General features: G+C 42.3%; 1 protein-coding gene across 1 annotated transcript in view; it reads right to left on the bottom strand.

The window, feature by feature from the left end:
* Positions 1-21,445, bottom strand: part of COA1 (cytochrome c oxidase assembly factor 1) — a 67,912-nt gene extending 46,467 nt beyond the window's left edge. The window contains exon 1 of the mRNA XM_073332818.1: positions 21,211-21,445. The gene's annotated coding sequence lies outside the window, so the exon portion shown is untranslated. The remainder of the gene's footprint in view (positions 1-21,210) is intronic.
* Positions 21,446-24,392: the final 2,947 nt, after the last annotated feature.

Below are 24,392 nucleotides of genomic sequence, written 5' to 3'. Positions count from 1 at the left end.
TTATCTCCTCTTGTGCTTTCTCTAATAAAAAAACCAAACAGGCTACTGAGAGAGTTGGGTTTACATCTGTAACTAAATGGGACATATAAGCTTTCTCTTCTAATACACTTATTGCTTGCCCCCTCAAGCAAAGTCACCTCTGTAAACGAGACTGTATTGCAGAACAGTTTAAAAACTATTTTAATGCATAGTAAAACAGCTGTCTGCCTAAGATTTCTTAATGTAAAGCCACCTTGTAATTCTCTCACACACACACACTCACACTCTAGAGGTGGGGAAAACGGACAATACCATCTGATCCCCCTGATTATATACTTCATGTTATCAGTACCAGCTTATTCTCCTGATGATATACTACATATTAAGGTGTTCTTCTATACTGTCCCACCTGTACATGTTCCTTCCCTCCCACTCCACTTAAGAGATTGATGTCTACACTAGAGCTTTTGGTTGGGTGCCTATAATTTCTATATAGGCACTCAGAGGGATTTGTTCATATAGTCATGGCTCAGCAGAGGCTGAGCCTATGAAGAATCGCAACCAAGACAAATGTTTGTCTCCTAGACCAAAGATTTGTTCTACAATTTATAGACATATTACTTAGCTCGAGCTAGTTGATTGGCAATTAACTTTAGTTATAGCATCTGGCTAAATAAAATACACACACATAGTGGGTACAATCTTCACTGCAGCTGGGAGCATGCTTCCTGCCTTGAGTAGACACAAACACAAATTTTACTCTGCTCGAACTCGAGTGCTAAAAGCTACATACTCAGGCTGCTAGCCTGAGCCACCACCCATGCTACTCCCAGCAACACTGCCATTTTTTTAGAGTGCTAACTCCAATAGAGCTAGTGTGTGTTTGTCTACTCAAGCTGGGAAGCCGCTTCCAACTGCAGTGTAGACATACTGACACACACCTAAAGCTGCTAACTAACAAAGTTATTGCAGTGGTCTGTTTCTTCAGCAATTCCAGATGAGTTGCTTCCACTGGCTTACGGAATAAATAAATCTTTACCTTTTGTTATTGAGAAGTATATTCCTACAGATAGGAAGGGCGGGGAGGTTCATTTTGTTTTGGGTTTGGTTTTTTTGTTGTTTTGTTTTAACATTATGGTGAAAGGGAATTTAAGCTTGTGTTTAGTCATTTCAACATGACAAAAAAATTGTGTGCAGTGTGATCTTTTGGCTTTCCGGCAAAAAGAGACAGAAGTAGGAAGTCTCTCTGAACTAATGGAAAAGATTAACCCTTTACTGATATCCTGACTAGGACAAGTTCTACATTGTTACAGGTCTGTAAACCCCCCCTCTTCCCCCTCCCTCCTGCTGTTTTAATGGAGTTGGAAGTAGTTAAAACCAGATTTTGGCCCAGTATGCAGTTATAAAACACACAGGCCCCTAGCTACAGGCCACTTATGCACATTGGTGTCATTGTTAGTGATAAACAACACACAGCATTTGACTCCCAAATTTGGAGGGCTTTTTTAAAAATTTATGTTGAAAGTCTCTAGAAAAAGCTCTGTGATCATCATTACCCAAAGAGTACAATGCCTGATCTTGAAACACACATCAAAGTGATGAGTAAAAGGTTGGGTTTTTTTTTTTACATTTACAGCTTTACACTGATCATAAATATAAAGGGATTTTCAAGGGATTAAAGATTCACTTGTCAGCTGCTGTGCCCTTTAATAAGCCTCTTAACATCTACACTGACAGAAATGCATGCCCCAGTTTTGCAAAGGAAACTGCCTCTGTCTGTTTCATTGTACTGTTACGATGTCACTGAAAAAGGAGTAAATACAATGTTTGCTTCCTGCTTTCGGAAATATTCTATAAATAGATTTTCCGCAGGCATGGGCAGAGGAACAATTAGCTCTTTAAACACTACCAGGGCTTTGTCTACACTGCCAATTGAACGACAACACTTATCGTTCACAGGTGGTTTTAAAAGCCTCCGCCCCCACTCCCCAAAAGACAAAAGTTTTGCTGTGGCAAGTGGCAGTGTAAACGGCTCAGTGTTGACAGGAGCACTCTCCTGTCACAACGCAAACCCCACTCCTTGGGGGTGGAAGTATTTTCTTGGCAAAAGTGCCAACAAACAGTGTTTACACTGCCAGACTTTTAGCAACACGGCCATGTCACTAAAATCTGTGTGGAACTCAGTCAACTTGGGTTCAATTCCCAGCTCTGCCAGAGGTTTCCCATGTGACTTGGGCAAATCACGTAAGCAATCTGTAAAATGGAAATAACTACACAACTCTTCTCCCATCTTTTGTAAGCTGATTAGGGCAGGGTGTCTCTCTCACCATGTGTTGCTATAGCACGTAGCACAATGGACCCTCATTTGTGGTTGGGGTCTCTAGGTTCTATAATAAGAAAAAATAAACAAACACTCCCTTGAAATGTTAACTAGACAATGTTTTTAAACTATTTTAAAAACAACTACCCACAAATTATGGAATCACCAAGCTACACACTAAAGTTCACCCATTCAGCCACACTACTTGGATTGCTTCCCATCCATCTTACCTCCTGCATTTCTACACTGTAAAGTCTCCAGGGCAGGTGGTATGTTTTCATACACTTCATACATCTTTTGCATCATACGCTAATAAGAGTGACATAATAGAATAAATAAATGGATTTTTGACAGGATATAGCTATTTCTATGTGATTACTTTTCTGGCCTGGCCCTTAAACACCAAATAGTTTGACATCTGTGATTTCATAACTGGAATAAACAAAGTTATGAAAACTAAAAGCAAACATGATATACTTTCTCATTTCAATACCAGCTATATGAAGATTAAAAAATATAGTGGAAAAGAATTAGACTAGATATTTAATAATTCTTTTCCATATCTATCTTCCTGCCAATACAGGATTGTTTCCCACCATATGTTTTCAGGTGTTTTGTCCAGCTTAGTATAGAAGTTTACATTCATTTCATTTATATCTTTAATATACTGCTCAGCATCCAAGACCATGTTGGACTATTATGCACTAAGGAACATTAAGTTAAACTGTTTATTTTCCTTGTTTCAAATAAAAGACCCAGTAGAACTGGAGCAGCTACTGTATTCATAAAGGCTCTGATCCAAGCCCACTGGAGAAATTGGGAGCCTTTCCACTGATTTTACTGGGCGTTGGAGAGGCCCATAATTCAATATAGAAAATGAAGACACTTCATATAAGACCTAAAGAGGCTTCAGTCAGCAAAGCATAAAGAGGATTAGCTGTCTACAATCCAAAAGCATATTATACCACATACTGTACCTCTGAAACAATTGGCTACCAGCCTTTCACTTGTACAGAGATGAAGGGTCATATTAATTCCTGGAGCAATGCCACTGAATTCAATGTTACACCAGGAATTAATTTGGTCTGGAATCTGCATTAAGTTAAAGGCTCACTCAACAGGGTAGAGGGTGAATTCATCAGCGGTGGAGGAAGATATTTATATATATTTGCTGTATTTATAGAAAATAAAACCTCCTTTTTAGCTGCAATTTAGTCCTAGAGAGAGATCCGCGTGGACTGAGTTGAGATTTACAGGTTTTTCTATATTGCATTTTGTGTGTGTTCACCTTCCTGGGATATCATATGTCTATTTTTTCCACTTACAGAAAACAAAAGGGGTGATATTAACTAAAAATCTACATTTAAACCTCAGGAGCAGGTGGGAATTAAAGGTGTCCAGATTTGAAAAACTGTAAGTGGCACAGTTTGAAAACAGGACTTAAAGACAACTTCAAAGTCATAGGTTTATTATTACAACTCTTGCATAACAGGGCAAAAATTTTGTAAAGTAAATTTTAATCCAGAACAAACGTTTAAGGTCAAGTTATAAAATATACAATAAAGCTAAGTGTTACTGAAATGCTGACACAATGCTACAGCAGTGTTTTTGAGCAGCATCATATACTCAGAGTAATTCTAGTTTTGTTTTAAGACTGTTGAAAGCTGTACAGCATCTGATCTAGGATTACTTTAAGTGTTGTGTTAATTTAAACAATGCAATTCAAAACAAAAGATGTGGTATAATAGTTTTAATTCTTCCCACCCTGTTAGATGTATAGATGACTTTATAAGCGAACCAGACATTGAGCATTCCAGAACCAGACTTTTTCGCTCACGGCATATCTATGGGAAAGTATTCATATGGCACCACTTTGTTTTAGAATGTATAAAATGTGCCATAACAGCTGAATAAAAGTAAAGGGGCTAATGTTATTAAAATTCTGTAATTTACAGCAGTGCCAATCAATGATTAAACTCCGTTTCTAGTGATTCTGTCAATCTCACTATATTACCCAGTCAAGCTGACTAGATATACCCTATATTGTATCCTTTGGAAAGCATTTAGGGCCAGTTTTGCCCCTCAGTCACAGACAACTCTTGCAGCCAAACAGGTGCAGTTCTGCTATGTGGTAATGCAGAAAGCAGAAGCTACTGGTTATGTTCACCCCGCACCCCCACCCCCAATTCAAGGAGAAGGACACAAATCACAAGGAGGCTGTGAGGCTGGACTGGCTCCTCTAAGTTCCATTGCTTGTAGAGGAAGGACTCCTTTCCTCCAGTCCAGAACATTGCAACACGTAGCCCAGCTGCTCAGGTTGCTGGCCAAGGCCAGGATTGTCAGTCAACTAGATCATGGAATCAGAGGAATAGGCCAGTGTTCATTACAATAATTCAGCAAATGGAGACAATCAAAAGCTGTGGACATTTCCAATTCAGGGTCTGTTTTTGAACTGTGTTGCATTTTCCAGATTTTCAGGGAACCATCCTGCCCTCCGAGCCATTGGTGAACTGTTTGGTCATTAGGATTATATATTTTTCAAATGCCATTTCTATGCTTTCTGGTTGTGAGGGAACTTTAATGAAGTAAACTTCAGGTCCTGCAGGGCCAAATGCTGGCCTCTTAGTAGTTGCTGTCACACTGAAGTCAGAATTTGACTTACTGATCCCACTTGTGGCCTGAATTTGGCCCACTGAGTATTCACCAACCACCAGTGGCTGCAGTCAACAGACTACATCAGCAGCTACCACAACCGCCACTGGGAGCCACTGAGCCATACATCTACGGAAGGAGCTGTGGAAGGATCTGCTGGCAGTAAACCACGATCTGCTTTAAGGAAAGCTAGGCCATGGGGCACAGAGGGAGAGAGAACTAGAGTGGGCCTTGTCGCAGGAAAGGAGGCCAGAGCAAGGATCCTGCCTGGGAAAAAGAGGTCCTTGGAGCTGCTCAGGTTGGAGAGTGGCTGGAAAATGGCTGTGGGGAAGAGTGAAGGGGACTTCTTCCATAGGTGACAACCCCTTATTAATCTGAGAGAAAGCAGAGAGAAGGCCTCACTAACAAGATGTAGCCCACACTATGAAAACGTTTGGAAACCCTTGCTATAGGGAACTGAACACAGGGTTAGCAATCAGGTCTTCAATTCTAAACCCACCTTTGTCGCTGACTGATTCTGTGACTTTGGATAACTCGTTTTAACGCTGTGTGGCTCAGTGTCACCACCTCAAAAGTGGGGGCAATGCCTTCCTACAGCACAGGGTTGTCTTATACAGTTTAATTAGTGTTTATATAGTGCTTTGAAAATTTGAGTGTTGCTATTAGTGCAACTATCTATTATAGGGCATTAGGAATTTAGTTCTGTTCTAGAGACCTGTGCAGAAAATGAACGTAAATAGAACATTAATGTCTAACAGGACAAAGAGCACCAGGAGGGTGTATTATATGTGAGCATCCACCTTTCCTCTTAATGATATTAAACTTAGACAACTAATTACTTACCTGCCTCACAGGGTCATGATTCTTGATTAATATTTATAAAGTACATTAATTCTCTGATGGAAGATGCTATACAAGCACATATTATGATCAATCCAGTGTAAAAATCAATGCCAATGCTATTACTCACACAGATTGCTGGAGGTATATTTATTTAGTTTCACATTTGAAAGGAGAGGTAGCAGACTAAGGTTGAGGAAAGTGTCCATTTTAATCCCACTTGTCCTACAGGAGGGGAGAATTTTGTTTTGGTTTGCCGGGGATTTTTAAACCAGAACTCCAGTGTTGAGTGGAATCTACCGTGTAGTGCAGAAAATCCCCTGTAAGACTAGAGGAAATTTTAGTGTCTGAGGTGAAATCCTGGCTCCACTGAAATCAGTAGCAAAACTCCCATTGACTCCACTGGGGCCAGGATTTCACCCCAGGATTGTCCTTGTTCATGCCTTCCTATAAATGTATGTGGCAATTGATGTGTAACTCTTCTTGTGTTGCAGGGTTTCCTACTTACAGTTTGGGTTCAGGAAAAAGCCTTATCAGACCAGGGCTAGTGAACCACAATGCAAAGTGAGCTGTTCACGCACAAAGTATTTTTCTAGTACCACATACGTTTATAATCGATAATTCCATTAGGGTAATTAGTTTGGGACTTGAGCCTGCTCCCATTTAAATCAGGAGCAAAAATCTGTGACTTACATGAGAGCAGGATTGAGATCTTTGTAGATGTGTAACTGGAAACAAGTCCCATGGTTTTAGTAAAACATATATACATTCTGCTAGAGTTCAGCTAACCTACCAAAAACATTTTGAGAGACAAGGTGGGGGAGGTAATATCTTTTTTGGACCAACTTCTGTTGGTGAGCTTGTCTCTCTCTCCAACAGAAGTTGGTCCAATAAAAGATATTACCTCCCCCACTGTGTCTCTCTAATATCCTGGGACCAAGACAGCTACAAATACACTGCATGCAAAAAACATCATAGCAGTTTTAGTGGAACCTATACTGAATCCATCAGTGGAGAGAAGGAAACACATTTGGACCTAGACAGCTGACGTGTACTCATGCAAAGCCTGGAACACATGCTTGTGTTTCAGAATCGAGGCCCCAGTAGGTATCCACAACAAGAAGTCAACTTGCTGATCCAGTTGCAGCCTCCCAAGACAATTCTTTGGATACTATGATGCTAGAACATTTTCCCATTCTTTAGTAACCAAGCCCCCAGAGACACCCATAGTACATCCACACTAGATTGAAGATGTGTGAGTTAGTATCACAGTTATTCGCAGTGACATGAGCCCAGTTGTCTGCTGTTGCCAGCACATCAACGTGCTCCCTGTACTGAACTCAAAGATGCGGAATTTTAGAAGTACCCAGTCCTTGCAAACTATATCTTAGCAGGCTTTCCAAATACGTAACCCAGGAAACACCATATTGCAATAGACGAATAGTCCATCTAACATGGTATCCCATCTCCCACAGTAGCCTACACCAGGTGTATTGAAGATGTAAAACCCTAACAATACTAAATCATTCTGCCCCCCCCCCCCAGCAGCTTTCTGTTCTTACTGATGGGAAGCCTTTAATTGTGCCATACAACATGCTGCACAACATTGCATTGCTTCAGAGACTGAATGTAAATAAACAGCTGTTATTCCCCTTCTTGTATTGGCAAAGCACCAAAAATAATTGAATATTTATAACAGCAGCAGACTAATGAGTTTTTTGGGAAGCCAGAATGAAATTGTATCTCCAATGAGAATACTTATTGATAACCCTTAAGCAAGAATTCCTCCCCAAAAATGCAGCTGAATTCTGTGTCCCAAACATCCTTTATAACTACTTCATGTACAATAGTAGATTAAATTAACATCCGTTAATTATACTGCATTCCTGGTGGAAGCAGTCGGTAGCATAACACCATTGACTGCAATATTTTACTCCTGCTTTAAGGCCAAATGTGGCTCCTATTGAAATCTATTGGAGCTTTCCTAACAGGATTTGATACTTAAAGAAGAGAAGGAGAATCAGGCCCCCACTATTTCATACTGAGCTACCACTGCATTCCCAGGTGCTAACAATGTTTAAGTATTGACATTTCAACCAAATATACATGTTTGGATGCAATATGAAGATATCTTAGGGTTTTATCCATTATAGTCAGTGGGACTTTTGCCTGTGCAAGGACATGATCGGAGCCTGAATCTATAAGCAGAACTCTGACCCCGGTCTCCCACAACCTTAAAAAGAAAAGGAGTACTTGTGGCACCTTAGAGACTAAAATAAATTAACCAATTTATTTTAGTCTCTAAGGTGCCACAAGTACTCCTTTTCTTTTTGTGAATACAGACTAACATGGCTGCTACTCTGAAACCCCTCAACCTTGTTACTTTATTTCCAGTTTACAACAGCTTTAAAGGACAGAAAATCCATATGTGCTGCGGTGTTTCATATGTTTTATGGTGGTCCCTGTTCAGAAAACAGGAACAGAACGAAGAATCTCCTTTCCCATTTAGTTTGATGAGAGTTTAAAAAAAAATTTAAAGTCCTTATTTTAAACAGGAAAATAAGTCCAGCTTCAACAGTGTGGGAACTGTCTCCCTCTGCAGGTCTAATTTAAAAAAAAATTTCAAGCACTATAAAAGATATTTACACACACAATACAACTTCACGTTAAATAAGAAAAATCCCACCCCTTCCCTCCAAATCTGATACATATTTCTCTTCTAGAGATGAACACCTATAGTCTTCCGACAATCAAATCTTATAATTATTTGTATTGCTGCAGTGCCTAAGAACCTATATCAGAAGCCAAGATTCAGTGTGCTAGGCACTTCACAAAAAAGGAACACAAAAAGACAAGATCTCTGCCTCAGAGATTTTATAATCTAGGACTTTGCCAATACACATATGAATAGATCAACAGACAAGGGTGGGGATGAGACAGGAAAACAAGGAAGTTGCTTTTTTTTTTTTTTTTTTTTTTTTAACTGTGCTACTCAAAACACACAAAATATACTTTGCACTTATACTGGTTTTGACTAGAAGTTTCATATTTAACCAAATTTCAAGAACTATTTCATAGTGACTATATATCATTCCAAAAATTACCCCATTATAGTCTACCGCATTTTAGTTTTTCTACATCCAATATATCAGGGGTTCTCAAGCCTCCCTAACAGGCTATAAAAGCTGCATGGCCCACTTGTGCCACAACAATTCTTTTTCTGCATATAAAAGCCAGGGCCAGCGTTAGGCAGTAGCAAGCAGGGCAATTGCCCAGGGCCGCAAGCAATAGGGGGCCCTGCAAAGCTAAGTTGCTCAGGCTTCGACTTCAGCCCTGGGCGGCAGGGCTTGGGGCCCTGAGCTTCAGCCCCATACTGTGAAGCTTTGGCTTTATACCTTGGTCCTGCTTAATGCTGGCCCTGCTTGGTGTACCCCATGAAATCTGCTCATAGTCCTTCAGGGGGCCCCAGAACCCTGGTTGAGAAACACTGCAATAATAAAAATGTAAGAGGAAAAAAGTGTGAGTTGAAACAGCTTAAAAAGCCAAAGACAGGTCTAAAAAAACCCACCCATAGGAGAAAATCCACAGTCCACTGAAGTTAATAAGAATTTTGCCACTGACTTTAGTGGCTCCCAGGATTTCAGCCCAGATATGAACAGATCCAAACTTCAGAAAAGCATTAGATTCAAACCTAAATGTTGTAGCTCAAGTCCTACGCTAAACAAAGTCTCTTCCTACACCATTAAAACGTTTTCACACAGTAACCAATCCTAGGAAGTATTGAGGTCTGGATCCTGTACTATTCAGGTGAATGCAAGTTATCCCACTGACTTGAATAGGTGCAGGATCAAGCCCTGAGTACATTCAGCTCCCACTGAATACACTTCAATGCCCCAGTCCTGCTCTTATTGAAGCTATTAGCCAAATTTCCACTGATTTCAATGGGAACAAGATCAGGTCCTTTTACTGAGAATAATACCTCCCCCCCACCCCAAAAAAAAAAAACCCTAACACCACAACGGAACAGGTTTTTCCCTCTTTGCTCTATTGCTGTGAGAAGTAAGGATCAAATTCAGAGGCTAGTCTAAAAGGCTAAAGTGATCTGCTTGTGTAACGTATACATACTCACACACCCTTAGATTTAGTCACTCATTTATACAGTTACCAATGTGCATTCACATTTCCCCCACCCCTTTTCCATTACATGTGAATTTGGGTCACAGCACCTGAGCGAGTCTAGGGTGTGTCTACATGGGGATAACAAACCTGCAGCTGGCTCGGGTCAGGTGACTGGGGGTCAGGCTCCAGGGCTGACAAATTGCTGTGTAGACGTTCAGGCTTGGTCTGGAGCCAAGATCTTGGACCCTCTACCCTTGCAAGACCCTCCAGCCCAAGCCCGAAGGTCTACAGAGCAATTTTTAGCCCCTCAAGCCTGGATCATCTGACCCAGGCCAGCTGCGGCTGTGCCACGGGGCTTCTATCGCAGTGTAGGCGTACTCTAAGGGAACACAATCTGGCGTGAGAGAAGTATAACAAGAAAAGCAATTTTTTAATTTTATTTTATTCTGTTTTTGCTCTTCAGCATGTAAGTTACACCACCCTAAATTCCATTACAAGCCAGCGAGTCTGTGTCATTAGGGTAAGCTGGAATGGAAAGGTGTCTAACTTGCACGATCTCTTTATTTTCCATGTGTGTACTGATAATGGGGTGGGTTGCAGTTGGAGAGCTAGACAAAGAAAAGGAAAGTAAATTTCATAGGCACACAGGCATTGCCATACTGGACCAGACCAGATCCGTCCAGTATCCTGGCCTCTTGACAGTGGTCAGCACTAGATGCTTCAGAGGAAGGCATAAGAAACCTGCAGCAGATCCCCTCACACCCCAATTAAGTCCCCTCTTCATTGCTAATATTTAGAGTGGAGTAAGCCCTGAGGCATAAGGTTTAATATCCCTTCCAGAATTTATCATCAGTATTAATTATAACTCTGTGTATTCTTGATATCCATATTAATGTCCAACCTCTTTTTTGAATCGTGTTAAGTCCTTGGCCTCAGCAACTGCTAGTTTAATTTGATCTAAAACACAGTGGATGGTTATAATTTGGATCCACCAGCTTTACTATGTCTCTTTACAGCAGTAGCGTAATTTTTCCTATTTTTAAAAAAAAAACACCCAAATAAACTGAAACCACCACATTTATTGCAATGGATGTTTCCAGCCTTGGAATACTGATGCTAGATGCTGCAGAACACAAAGAACTATGCAAACTTGTTGGTTTGATTGAATTAGATCATAGAACTCCTAGCCAAAGAACAATGCATGCATTTTTGTCTTTACTATTGCATCCATATACGGTATATAACTCATCACCATGCATGATAAAATGTAAAGTTGACTCTGCCTTAAGTATTAGAGATGCAGTCAAATCTCATAAGTCAAGTTTTATAAGTTGGTCACTGCAGGGATCTTGGAGAAACCTTATTTCTCCCATCAACAGGTGTATTGTAGGCAACCAGATTAGGAAGAGGGTATTTTGCCTTCCTCTGGAGCATCGTTTTTTTGGCTGCTGCCAAAAAACAGGATACTTTACTGTGTCTCAAAGACCTCTTGAAGCCAACTGGCAGAGAGTGCAGGGGTGCAAAGGCTCATAAGGATCCTCTGGGTCAGGTATTTACATTCTAGTTCACCAGAGTGCCTCATGTAATGTTTCTACTGAAAATCTGGCCATTGTTATCTTTGTGAAATGTTTGTGTGGATAATACATAAGGAGATAGGTATGTATATATTGGAAATTATGTTCTCAGGGCCTCATCGTAAAGGGCAGGTCACCCAGAGGTGACCTGCCTTAGGACTGATTCCACTAGACAGGAGACGGGAGAGCTTTATCTCCCTGGCTGACCATTGTATGTCTTACAATGAGAGTCTATTTGCATACAGAGTCAAACGCTAACGAAGAGATTGCGGGGACTTCTAGAGATGAGATGAAATGAACAAGAAGAGGTGAACAGCGTAGAGTGGAGGGGGGGGGGTCTGTTTATAGGCAAAGAACAAAGGACTTGTTTAATATATCTAGGAGTGTAAAAAGATGCCCTGGCATCTTACATCTGGGTAGGCAAGTTGCCAGCAGGCTTGATCTGATGGAAGGAGGGTCTCAGCCATCCTGGTTGCAAAACACTGTGAAAAGGACTTCGGGGCAGCAGCACCTTAGCAGACAAGAGGATATCTTGTTAGTTCAAGCTTTAGAAGGAATGTTACCATTTTATTTTATATGAAACCCTTTGTTTCCATTCATCCTACTTGGTATCATTTCAATCTATGTTCTTTGTTAAATAAACAGTCTTGTTCTCACTATAAAAGTTAAGTTGTCACTCTGTCAGAAGTGACTCACAACCACCAAGTGCCAAAGTCAGACCAAACTGTCAAAAAGCAGGGCAGAAACCCCAAACTGGTTGTATAGTCTATACTTAGATCTCACCAACCCAGTAACAAGTGTGTACTCCTAAAGCACTGTAACAGTCTTATCATGGAGTCATGGTCCCCTTGGGCATACCAATCTGACTTAGCAACCAGGCAAGCTGAACTATAGAATCATAGGAAGGGACTTCAAGAGGTCATCTAGTCCAGGCCCCTGCACTCACAGCAGGACTACATATTATCTAGACCAGTGTTTCTCAACAAGGGGTGTGTGGCTCCCTGGGAGTCCGCAAACCCTTTCAGGGGGGCCGCAGGGCCCAGTAGCTAAAACCCAGAGCCCGAACCCCAGCACCTTCCGCAGGGCTGAAGCCAGGAGCAGCGGGCTTGAAGCCCCAATCCTCAGCACACGCCACGGGGCTGAAGCCGGGAGCAGCAGGGCTGAATTCTGGAGCCCCGAGTCCAGGTGCTCCCCACTCGGCAGAAGCCCTGAGCCCATGGGCAGAGTTGGGGGGACACAAAAGTGTTGCCTCCCTCTCCCCAAAACTACAGTGCAAGAGCAGGGCAGTCCCAGGGCAACTCCAAACCCCACTCTCCCTCCACTCCTTCTCTCCCCCAGCCGGGCCAGGCTGGAGGCGGGAAGCCAGAGCTGGGCAGTGCGGGACGACTGCTGCTCTGGCTGGTGCCAGGGAGCAGGCAGCTGCAGCGTTCCTTCGTCTCCTGCTGGTGCAGGGGGAAAAAGCTGCTCCTCAGCTCTCAGCCCCCTTTGCTCACACAGTCGGTAAGAGCCACCTGGGTGGGGGGACCCAGCTCCGTCGCTGTCAGAGCCCTTGGGGAACAGGAAGGGGAGCCCTCCCAGCACACAGGCCCCAGCTACCCTCTTCTCTGCACCCTGAGCTACCCCCCTACCGACATACAGCCCCTAGCTACCCCCTCCCTGCACCCTGAGCTACCCTTCCTGCCTGCATACAGCCCCAGCTCCCCCCTGCCCACATTCAACCCCTAGCTACTCTCTCCCTGCACCCTGAGCTCCCTCCCACCTGCACACAGCCCCTAGTATCACTTTTCCTGCACCCTGAGCAACCCCCCTGCCCACACACAGCCCCTAGCTACCCCTCTGCCCACACACAGCCCCTAGCTACCCCTCTGCCTGCACCCTGAGCTGTTTTCAAACTTTCTGAGCTGAACCCCCCTACCTTTGAGTTATAATTTTTGGTTCCCCACCCCAACAACCCAGATGGGTGGCCTGCTGAGGTGAGTTAGAGGGTGGAGGTGGCGCTCCCTCCCTGCAGAGCTGGCTTGAGCCCCACTGGCCCCTGCCTTCCCAGAACAGAAGTCAAATTACACCTATGCCCAAGTCTCCACCCCCACCGGGCCCTGGAGTCTTTATACCATGTTGTGGGGGACTTCAGAAAGAAAAAGGGTAAGAACCCCTGATCTAGACCATCTCTGACAAGCATTTGTCTAATCTGCACTTAAAAATCTCCAATGATGGAGATTCCACAACCTCCCTAGGCAATTTATTCCAGTGCTTAACCACCCTGACAGTTAGGAAGTTTTTCCTAATGTCCAACCAAAACCACCCTTGCGGCAATTTAAGTTCATTGCTTCTTGTCCTCTCCTCAGAGGTTAAGGAGAACAATTTTTCTCCCTCCTCCTTGTAACAACCTTTTATGTACTTGAAAACTGTTATGTCCCCTCTCAGTCTGCTCTTCTCCCGATTAAACAAACCCAATTTTTTCAAACCCTTTCCTCATAGGTCATTTTTTCTAGACCTTTAATCATTTTTGTTGCTTTTTTCTGGACTTTCTCCAATTTGACCACATCTTTCCCGAAATTTGCCACCCAGAACTGGACACAATACTCCAGTTGAGGCCTAATCAGTGCAGAGTACAGCGAAAGAATTACTTCATGTCTTGCTTACAACACTCCTGCTAATACATCCCAGAATGATGTTTGCTTTTATTGCAACTATGTTACACTGTTGACTCATATTTAGCTTGTGATCCACTATGACCCCCAGATCCCTTTGTGCAGTACTCCTTCCTAGGCAGTCATTCCCCTTTTTGTATGCGTGCAACTGCTTGTTCCTTCCTAAGTGGAGTACTTTGCATTTGTCCCTACTAAATTGCATCCTATTTACTTCAGACTAGGGCTATTAAACGATTTTAAAAATTAATAATGATTAATCGCAAGATTAAGAAAAAAATCACAATTAATCACAGTTAATCACACTGTTAAACAATAGAATACCATTGATTTAAATATTTTTGGATGTCTTCTACATTTTCAAATATATTGATTTCAATTACAAACACAATACAAAGTGTACAGTGCTCACTTTATATTATTATTTTGATTACAAATTTTTGAACTGTAAAAAACAAAATAAATAGTATTTTTCATTTCACCTCATACAAGTACCATAGTACAATCTCTTAATCGTGAAAGTGCAATTTACAAATGTAACATTTATTTATTGTACATTACTGGACTCAAACAAAACAATGTAAAATTACAGGTCAACTCAGTCTACTTCTTGTTCAGCATGTTCTCTGGAATGGTGGTCAAAGCATGAAGGGGCATACAAATGTTTAGCATATCTGGCACATAAATACCTTGCACCGCCAGCTACAAAGGTGGCATGGGAACACCTGTTCTCACTTTCAGGTGACATTGTAAATAAGAAGCAGGCAGTATTATTTCCTGTAAGTGTAAACAAACTTGTTTGTCTGAGCAATTGGCTGATCAAGAAGTAGGACTAAGTTCTGAGCATGCTTACTAGATCGAACTCAGCAAGGAAGACAGAGACTAAGTCAAATGCCGTACAGAAGATTATTATATCAGCAGAGTTACCTTTATCTACTACATTTGTGTTCTCATCAAAAAAACTAAGTTAGTGTGACAAGACCTACTGTCCTTTATACTATGTTGATTGGCATTAATTATGCTGCCATCCTTTTATTCTTTACTCATTTCATCCCATATCAGCTTAACCATGATTTGCCCAGGACTTTGAGGGCAGACTAACTGGCCTGTGGTTACTTGGGTGACCCTATTTACGCTTTTTAAATACTATGATTGACACTATTCCTAAACTGCCAGTAAAACAACTGTGTCTACACTAACACTGTGACATTCCAGCTGGTTTAGGGCAGTGTTTCAGCTCCTGGGAGATATTTTCTCCTGAGTGTGGGTGTGCCAGACAATTCTGCAAGATGTGTAACAATAGGAAGGAATCTACCTGGCCTCATCTTTACCTCCCCCCTTACTGCATATATACTTCAAAGACTGTAAGTAAAGTAGCAGGAAGCCCTTTGAAAGCCCCTACCTGCTCCAACGGTGGTCCTAAATGTAGACAGATATGGATGGAATACAGGATTAGGCAGCAGCCTTCTGCCTTAGCCTGCTTTTTTCCTGTCTCCATGGTGCTCAGCCACAAGGGGTCTATAGGCTTCTGGTGAGTGGGCAAAACAGAGAGTTTAAAAAAAAAAAAAAAAAAAAGGTGTGGGGGGAGGTAGGGGAATATAGATGGGCAGAAAAAGGAGGGGCTACTGCTGGGGGGATGCCAGGGTGGTACGAGGGGACATGGAGGATACCCAGTCTCAGAGATTAGAAATTACTGGAAGGAGTTTACAAAATTGTTCTACAAAGCAGAAACAGCCACAAATGTTTCAACCTCCTGTCTGTCTATCCATTTTCTTGGCCTGTTATCATTAGGACAGCTGAGCACCTTATGGCATACCTGATTATAGACAGATAAAGTATTTGTTTCTGCAGTAACAGTAACCACATAAAGATAAATACCAGAAACAATCAGTCTGAAAAGACAATAATATAGTGGCAACTGTAGATTACTATGTAGTCATTCTACTAATGAATGCCAGAGGCTGGGACTGTACTTTAATGTTTGTACAGCACCTAGCACATTGCAGGCAATAATAATAAATTATGGTGTTTGATACCAAACATCCAATAGTTTACCCTTTTATAAAGAAACCAGATTGTGTGTATATTATACAGAATATGTAACAAACACATAACATTAATAAAAAACAATGTTCTCTATCATGCAGTCAAAGTAGTTCTAAAAATAGGATACATTCCAGAAACAAAGAATAATAAAAACAAAAGCTCATGGTGCAAACAGGCAACACTGCTACAATTTGCTCACAGTGGAAAATAGATTAAGATAATGTAACACTAATTTAGTCTAAGCCTTGTCTGAATTAGTAAAGTTACATACATGGGCACAGAGGACAGAGAATTTGCCAAGAGGAAAGCCACTCCTGAGAAACTATTTTTTAAACCAATTCCAAATTACACACATACCTCAAAAATTAAATGCTGCCAGTTTACACCTCTAACAGGCAAGTATTCACAAGTCTGATCAGAATGAAATAATGATTAGGGCCGAGTGAATAAACTGATAAATAATTCAACCTCTTTCTTATTGTAGTCAGTATATGAACAGCTCACTATTTCCTTGAATGTACTGGTTATTCAAAGTTATACATACTTCTTAAACTATAGATTGCTCACGAAACAGTTTAGTGCAGCTGTAGTTACTAGCTGAGATTGGTTATATAAGTCACATCATATTTTTGTTCCCCAACTGGGGATGAACCTGCAAGCACTTCTGGATCCCATATTCACACACACACAGGTGATTCTGACCCGAGCTCTTCTATGCCACTTGGGCAGACTAAACAGCCCACTACAGACTGAGAAAAAGTTCTCTTGACACAGGAGCAATTTAGAGCAAATATAGGCCTTGGTCTAGGTGGTACGCTGCATGCAGGGCTGAAGACAAATCAGGGTAAGATCAAGGTGTAGTGCTGAGCACTAGAGGAGATTCCAAGATGCAGCAAAGGGAGAGCTGCCATATATTAGAGCAATCCTAAGAGTTTCTCTAAGGGTTTGTCTTCACTGCAGAGTGAACTAGAGTTATCTACACTCGAGTTACTCCTGTTGAGTTAGCCTAGCTCAAGTGCCAACAACCACACTCTGAAATAACACTTGAGCTACCTAGATTGATTGTGTTAGCAGCTGATGAAGTCATAACTTGAACTTTATAGCTAAGGCTATGTTTAGGTCATGGAGGTCATGGAAGTCACAGAATCCGTGACTTACAGAGACCTGCGTGACATTCTCTGCTTCAGCCCCAGGGGCCGGCTGAGGGACTGGAGCTGCCAGGAGGGAGGGCCCCCTGCAAAGTTCCAACAACAGGAAACAGCCTCCTGAGGGAGCTCTCTTCAGGGTTCCAGCAATGGGAGACAGCCTTGTGCTGTGGGGGAGGGGTGGCGCCTTGGGCGAACGGGTAGGGGTGTCCCATTTTCTCTTTGGGAAATATGGTCACCCTGCAGCTCTCAGCCGCTGTGGGTGGAGCCCACCCCGCAGCTCCCAGCTGCTGCGGGAAAAGGGGAACCCTACAGTTCCCAGCCACCACGGTGGCAGGGGAAACCATTGAGGTGCAGCAGCAAAAGTCACAAACAAGTCACGGTTTCCATGAATTTTTGTTTATTGCCCGTGACCTGTCTGTGACTTTTACTAAAAATAATCATGACAAAATTTTAACCTTATTTATAGTCTATGCACCTCAACCGGCCAGCCACCTTGAGTTAAGGGAATCACTGTACTCAAGGGTCTCAAATTAGGGACAACAATCAAGTTATAACTCAAGATAACTGCAGAGAAAACAGGAACCAAATACTGCTGCAGTTATCAGCCCTCAGGGCTGCTCTGCCTTATGCGGGAGGCCAGAATTGGGGTGGTGCAAACGTAAAGCCACTGTCTCCTCCTGGCCCTGTGCTTTCTGTGCTGTATCTCTTAAGAGGTATGACAGCATTTGTCCTATTGTTTTGAAAAACACCTTTACTAGAACATTCAGGCGAGTAGAACTTTATCAACCGGAAGTTTGTGAAAAGTGAACATATGAGGCAGGAACAACGTTGCAATGATCTAATTTAAAATAATCACAGAAATCTTTTTGGACTAATTTGCCCAGCCCTTCTATTGCTACAATAACCTGTACAGAAAATGTGTCTTTAAAACAGGCTAGTAAATTGACTATACATGCCACAATTCTCAACAAACAACAGGTCTTTTTAGATGTACCATAGATCAGTGGCCATGAGCAGATTTCAGAGGATCTGCCAAGCACGGACAGCATTAGACTCGCTAGGGCCCAGGGCAGAAAGCCAAAGTCCTGCTGCATGGGACTGCAGCTCTGGGTACCAAGCCCCACCACAAGGGGCTGAAGCCAAAGCCTGAGCAACTTAGCTTCACAGTGGCCCCTGTGGTGTGATGCCCCGGGCAATTGCCCTGCTGGCTACCCCCTAACACCAGCCCTGGCTTTTATATGCAGAAAAACAATTGTTGGGGCACAGCTGGGCCATGGAGTTTTTATAGAATGAGGTGGGGAGCCCTCAGAAAGAAAGAGATTGAGAACCCCTGCCATAGATGATTTAATATTTGCTCCTCCGATAATGAGGTTTTGTTTTGGTTGTTGGCTTTTTTTGTTCTTAAAGTTACAAATGTTATTTTGCTGTTTGTACATCTTTTGCTTTGTCATCCACTGGATGATTACTATGGACTCCTGAAGGCTGCTGCTAAAATCTATTTCTAGGCCATTCTAACTGACATTCCTAGATATAAATCACAGACTTATTTAATATAAATGGTGAACTACTCTGTTAAAATGACATGTTCTGCTTCTAGAGAGGGATATGAATTATGAAATAATACATACAGTAATTACCCATGCAACCTCTTTGAGCAACTCCAGCACTGCAACAGGAAATTAGAAAAAGCTATAAATTCTGATGAAGGGTTTTATTTTGCTTCTAATCCTGAAAGCTTCTTATCTCTATCTTCCACATTTATTTCTTTTAATACACAATATTCCAAAAAAGAGTTTGTCTAACCAAAAAAATGAAATTTATTAAGCTCCTCTAACCTTTTCACCTCCATCTATACATACATAGATATCTCAAGAGGATTTCCAGTTAGGAAATAAATGCAACCATTTAAGCTGTTACTGTACTAGGTTAATGTAATGTGACAGATTTTAAAAGCTGAAATTAGTATTTATCAAAAAGACCACTAGAAAAATAACATGCTGTGATCATTGAACAAGCAATATGCACACTAAACAAGTAAATAAAACAGAAAAAGCAAAGCAGAAGAAGCTAAACAATGGGAAAGGTTTTTTTCTTAAAATGCACATAAGAGAAAAATGCAGGGGGTTTTCATGTTTCTGTGTCACCACCATGTATGACGTGAAAACATAGCTTTGCTTTTGAGAGATTTTAAAGTTAAAATGGGGAGGAGCAACAGCAAGAGAAAGAAAAGACTCAATAGGTTAGGAAGAAAGGAAGTAAACCTTTGCACCTAAGGATGGACATTGTAGTAGCTTACGTATGATGTATACCAGGCTTTAAAAGATTAAACTTGCAGCAGAAAAATGGTCAGTTTTGGATTGGCAGTAGAAATCCCCCTCTAGTGGTCACGCTGGGGTTTATAATGAGGTGGATCAAATTAAACAGTCATTCTCCCCATTTTTCACTGGAAATTTTCAGAAAGAAAATCATTTTCACAATATAACAGAAAAATATATTCCAAGACCCTGAATCTCCACCCACACCACTGTAAATCAGGAGCCATTACAATAAAATCAGTGAAGTTACAACAGTGTAAAACTTGTGTGAGATTTGGACCTTTATGCCCACTTCAGTATTTTTGGTTCCTTGGGTGTCCATTTTTAATTTAACAAAGGACCATAGCGTGATAGGTTTTTTTGCTTAATAGTTACCTTCTAAAAATCAACACCATAAGCAAGGTTTATTTTTTAAAAAAAAAATTAAGATTGTCCTGGGAACCTTAATGTTGAATTACTTTAAAAAAAATATTGTACTGCCTTATGCTCTCAATATGCTAGACTAATTGCTTCTAGGGAACGTAGGACTCTTCTATTACAATTATGTTTCTTATTTTGATGCCACTTCTATATCCCAGTTAAATTATCACAATTTACCATCTTTTTTTTTAAATAATCCCCTTTTTATAAAAAGCCTAATTTCTCTTGAACAATGCCAAGGTTTTCCTCTTAATGCAACAAAGAAATCTCCATTTAGGAACAACACACTTCCCATTCACATTGCTGTAAGCCCTTAAATACTTTTCACTTTCATTTTTAAATTAAGTATTTCAGCATTTACTAGTATGAAGGAGACTAAAAAGCAGCATGAGCACAGGTAAACACCACAACTTTTAATTAATATTTTCTCAATATTTAAATTTAAAACATAATTAAATGAGAGGGAAAGAATCAATATAATGCACTGGGGGTGCGGGTAATGAAAGTGAGCAAGGAGTTCAGCCTGTCTCATAATTTTGCACACCTAATGCTGGCCTTAAAGTGCAGGGGCAATCTGAAGGAGGGAAATTTCTAGCGAGTGGAAAGTGCTATGCACAACTGACTCCCCAATTTCATTGGAAAGAAAGACACTGCCTTAATCCCCAATAGAGAAGTGCCAGATCTCACAGATTTGGGAGGAGAGCCTCCCTTCCTTTTGGCAGAGCTAATCCCTCACTCAGTGGGGGAGCAAAGATTTGGCTGTGCGTCTCAGAAAGATATTTACTCATTTGTCCAGACTCGTTCAAATTGTCCCCACAACCTGGGACTCAGCAGTCTGTGTGTGTGCGTAAGTAAGACTCTCTGTTCTTCCCATCAACCTAGAGTCTTGGTCAGCAGCAGCAGCTCTGGGCTGCCTCCAGACGCACGGATTCAACCTTGTTTTAAAACGGATACATCACGCTCAAACCAGACCGCGCCGCTTCCTCCCTGTATACACGCGGGCGACCAGCATGGCGAGTGGGCAAGCCCCACTCCCCTCAGGAGGAGTCCCCAAAAGCCTCCTTGCTCCAGGGGTTAGTCCTCCCCCCGCCCCATGCACTCGCGTGCCTCAGACGCTGTGGGGCCCGTGGGGGCTGCTCTGCGACTTACAGGCACGACTGCAGCAGGAAGCCGAAGCAGGCAGCCGAAGCAGGCAGGAGAGATTCACGCTTCCTCCCTGGGAGCCGCCATATTGTAACTGGGCAGCAGAAACAATAACTTTATTGGTGGGGCTCCGCTGCAGGGCGCACAGGCAAGCGGCGGGGGGGGGCACTTTGCAGCCCGCTGGACTCCGCCTGGGAAGGGAGCCGCGGTACAGAACCGCCGGCTGCGGCTCCCCCAGCCTCTAAGCTGCTGGGGAAGGAGCGTGAGCAGTCCGGGGGGGGGGGGGGGTGAACCTTTGAAACTCCACGTGGAGGGCGAAGGGGCTTTGCTTAGTCACAGCCCCTCCCCATTCTAGGCACGAGATGGGAATTTTTGCTGTGTCAGTCTCACACACACGCCCCCCCCGGGACTGAAGGTGGGATCCTCCCCCTCCCCGTGTTATACTTTCTGCCCTGGGGAGGGGATGAGATTTTGGTACACGTCTGTCCGTCTGTTCCCTCTCTTTAGCGGTGAGTTAGACGGAGGAGGATTTTGCTGTGTGCATGGCAGGCTCTCTCTGCTTAGGGAGGAGGGAAGAAGATTGTACTGTGTAGATGAATGTCTCCTTTGAAGCAATCTCCTCCTGTGTTTTTAAACTCCCCCTCAGTCAAATTATTGTCACAGCATGAGAGAACAACCACACAATACGTGGTGGCTAGATTCCGTAACAGTGCATTTATGGTATGGATTTTATTGGGTTAGTTTTTAGGTTCATTGGGTTAGGCTGAGATATTCAATGTATTTTTGGAATTTCTGGACAGAGTTCAGTGTTCATAGGAACCCCCAATCTGTTGCAATTAAAAACCCTGCAGTCAGAAGAATTAATTTTGGAAAGTTAACCAATTCTGGGCTTTGTATCTTCCCATATTTCTGTTGGGACTTCTAAACGACTAACCTATCTTTTTAAAAACTGAAACTTGACAAGTGAAGAAAAATTGACAGTAGGTGCAAACTGAGATGACATAATATGTGTAGCGATACTAGGCTCCTGCTTATTCTCTTTTCCTTCCATCAGCTCAAAAAGCAAGGAGATATATAGGTTATGTAGCCTAATCTATTGATCTTGCAGGGTTAGATATACATTATAATACGGTGGTTTCTGAGGGGTCAGCTGCTTGGTTGGCTACAGTAGAGAGCTTGTAACCAAACTGAGGACCTAAAGGTGCACAAATGGAACAAACACAAATTACTGCTCTTTCTGTGATTAAACCCTTTATTAGCCAGCCAAACAGTAACACACACTGCCATCTGGCAAAGAAGATAGAAACAATACCAAACTACTCACACCATCCTTTGTGGCAATACCAGAGAGACAGTAGGTGGACATTGCCATGGTGTCTCTCACCACAGTTAGGCCAGAGAACATCTTTTATATTATGTTTCGCTAATGCCCACTTCATCTTATGCATATTCATAATGGGTTTGATCCCCTTTTCCTTATTTGAACTTCCATACCCCACTTTGTTTAGGTTCCCCACTTTGATAGGTACATTTATGCATTTATGTCACAATCATTAGCATTGACACCAATCAGTTTTAGCGTGACCAGATGTCCTGATTTTATAGGACAGTCCCGATTTTGGTTTTTTTTTCTTATATAGGCTCCTATTACCCTCTACCCCCATCCTGATTTTTCACATTTGCTGTCTGGTCACCTTAATCAGTTTCTATAGCATTATTGCAGTTAATACTTGTAAATTTCAGTTACACAAATTCCTTAAAAATACTTATAACCCATTTTTGCAGTCTCTTACTTCATACCAGTCAGCTGGCTTACTGCACTTTATCTTTTGGTTTTGACATCACATGCCGATCATTGCTCATGTCAAGCCTCAGCCTAGGTCTTGATTCGTTATCCTAAGCCACCTTACAGGCCCTCAGCCTGCTGGTTTTCTACTTGCGTTCCAGCATTAATCAATGTTTACATACTACGTATATAAGCCACAGTTACAGAATGTTTTTGATTTCCTCTCTGCATACTCACTGTCCCTCTGCCAAAGATGCAGAGTTTAAATAAAATTAAACTGCCCTGAAGGTCAACAGAATAGCAGGAGACAATTCACTAGTCCAAGAACCCTCCACAGAGATCACCTGCTATTTGTAATGGTGTTTACTTGCAGTATGGTATTCAGCCACTGTGGCCCAGATCCACAAAGTTGCTTAGGCACATAAGTCCCAGTTTTAGGCTCTACTACAATTCACAAAGCTCCTGCTCAGCTGCTGGCTAACACTGAAGACTCCTCATTCAATGCCTACATTTCCAGTGTAAAAGTTCTCCTGCGTGCCTAAGTGTCTGCCTTTTAGCGTGTGTTCTGCTGTCTTGCTCGAGCCACCTAAACACACATCTCCCACCTAAGCTCTAACTTAATCCATGAACAGGAGGAAAGACAGTCAGGCAAATACCTATCTTCCTTGCTAGGCTCGATCTAGTAGGCATGCTCAGAACATGCCTACCACACTAGGTGCCTTTCAAAATCCTTCCACAGGAGGAGGAAGAGGTGATTCCACTTTGGATAAATCATTGGAGCAGGGGGACTTCTGTGGGAGTGGGTGTCTTAATCACCCAGCTATAGTATAAGTCTTTCTCTTGCATGTTCTCTCACTCTGGCCCAATGACTCTTTAAGTATTTAATCCAAACTAGAAGAGCTTTAAGGGGAGAGACTGAGGGAGTGCCACATTTGATTAGACTATTCCATAGCTCAAAGGTTAGTGCACATTTCTGAGAAGTGGGAGACCCCCTGTTCAAATCATTTCTCACACCTCAGGCAGAGGGGGGAATTGAACCTAGGTCTTCCCCATCCTAGGCAAGTAATGTAACAATTGAACTAAATGTTATAAGGTGGGTCCTGGTGGCAGCACTCTCCTCCTCCTCCTCGTCCTGTAGCTATTTGGTGTGGTGTGAGAGAGGTGCTTCTTGCTTTCCCACAAGAAATAACTTAGGCACCTAAACCATCTGACTTCAGGAAAGAGATTCCTGGCTGTGAATCACAAGCAAAAGGAGGCAGCCTGGGCTTAGGTACCCAGCTCTGTGACAGGGGTGGGGCTCAGGGCACGCCCTTCTCATTGGCATTTCCCACTGGCTAGCTTGGACAGCTCCTTGTTTAGGGCGCTGGCTTTTGTGGATCTTATTTTAAGGTGCCTATCTCTC

The sequence above is a fragment of the Lepidochelys kempii genome, chromosome 2 (assembly GCF_965140265.1).
Source record: "Lepidochelys kempii isolate rLepKem1 chromosome 2, rLepKem1.hap2, whole genome shotgun sequence".
Lineage (NCBI taxonomy): Eukaryota > Metazoa > Chordata > Testudines > Cheloniidae > Lepidochelys > Lepidochelys kempii.
Note: the sequence above shows the minus strand (reverse complement) of the source record. Positions and strands in the feature narration are given on the sequence as shown.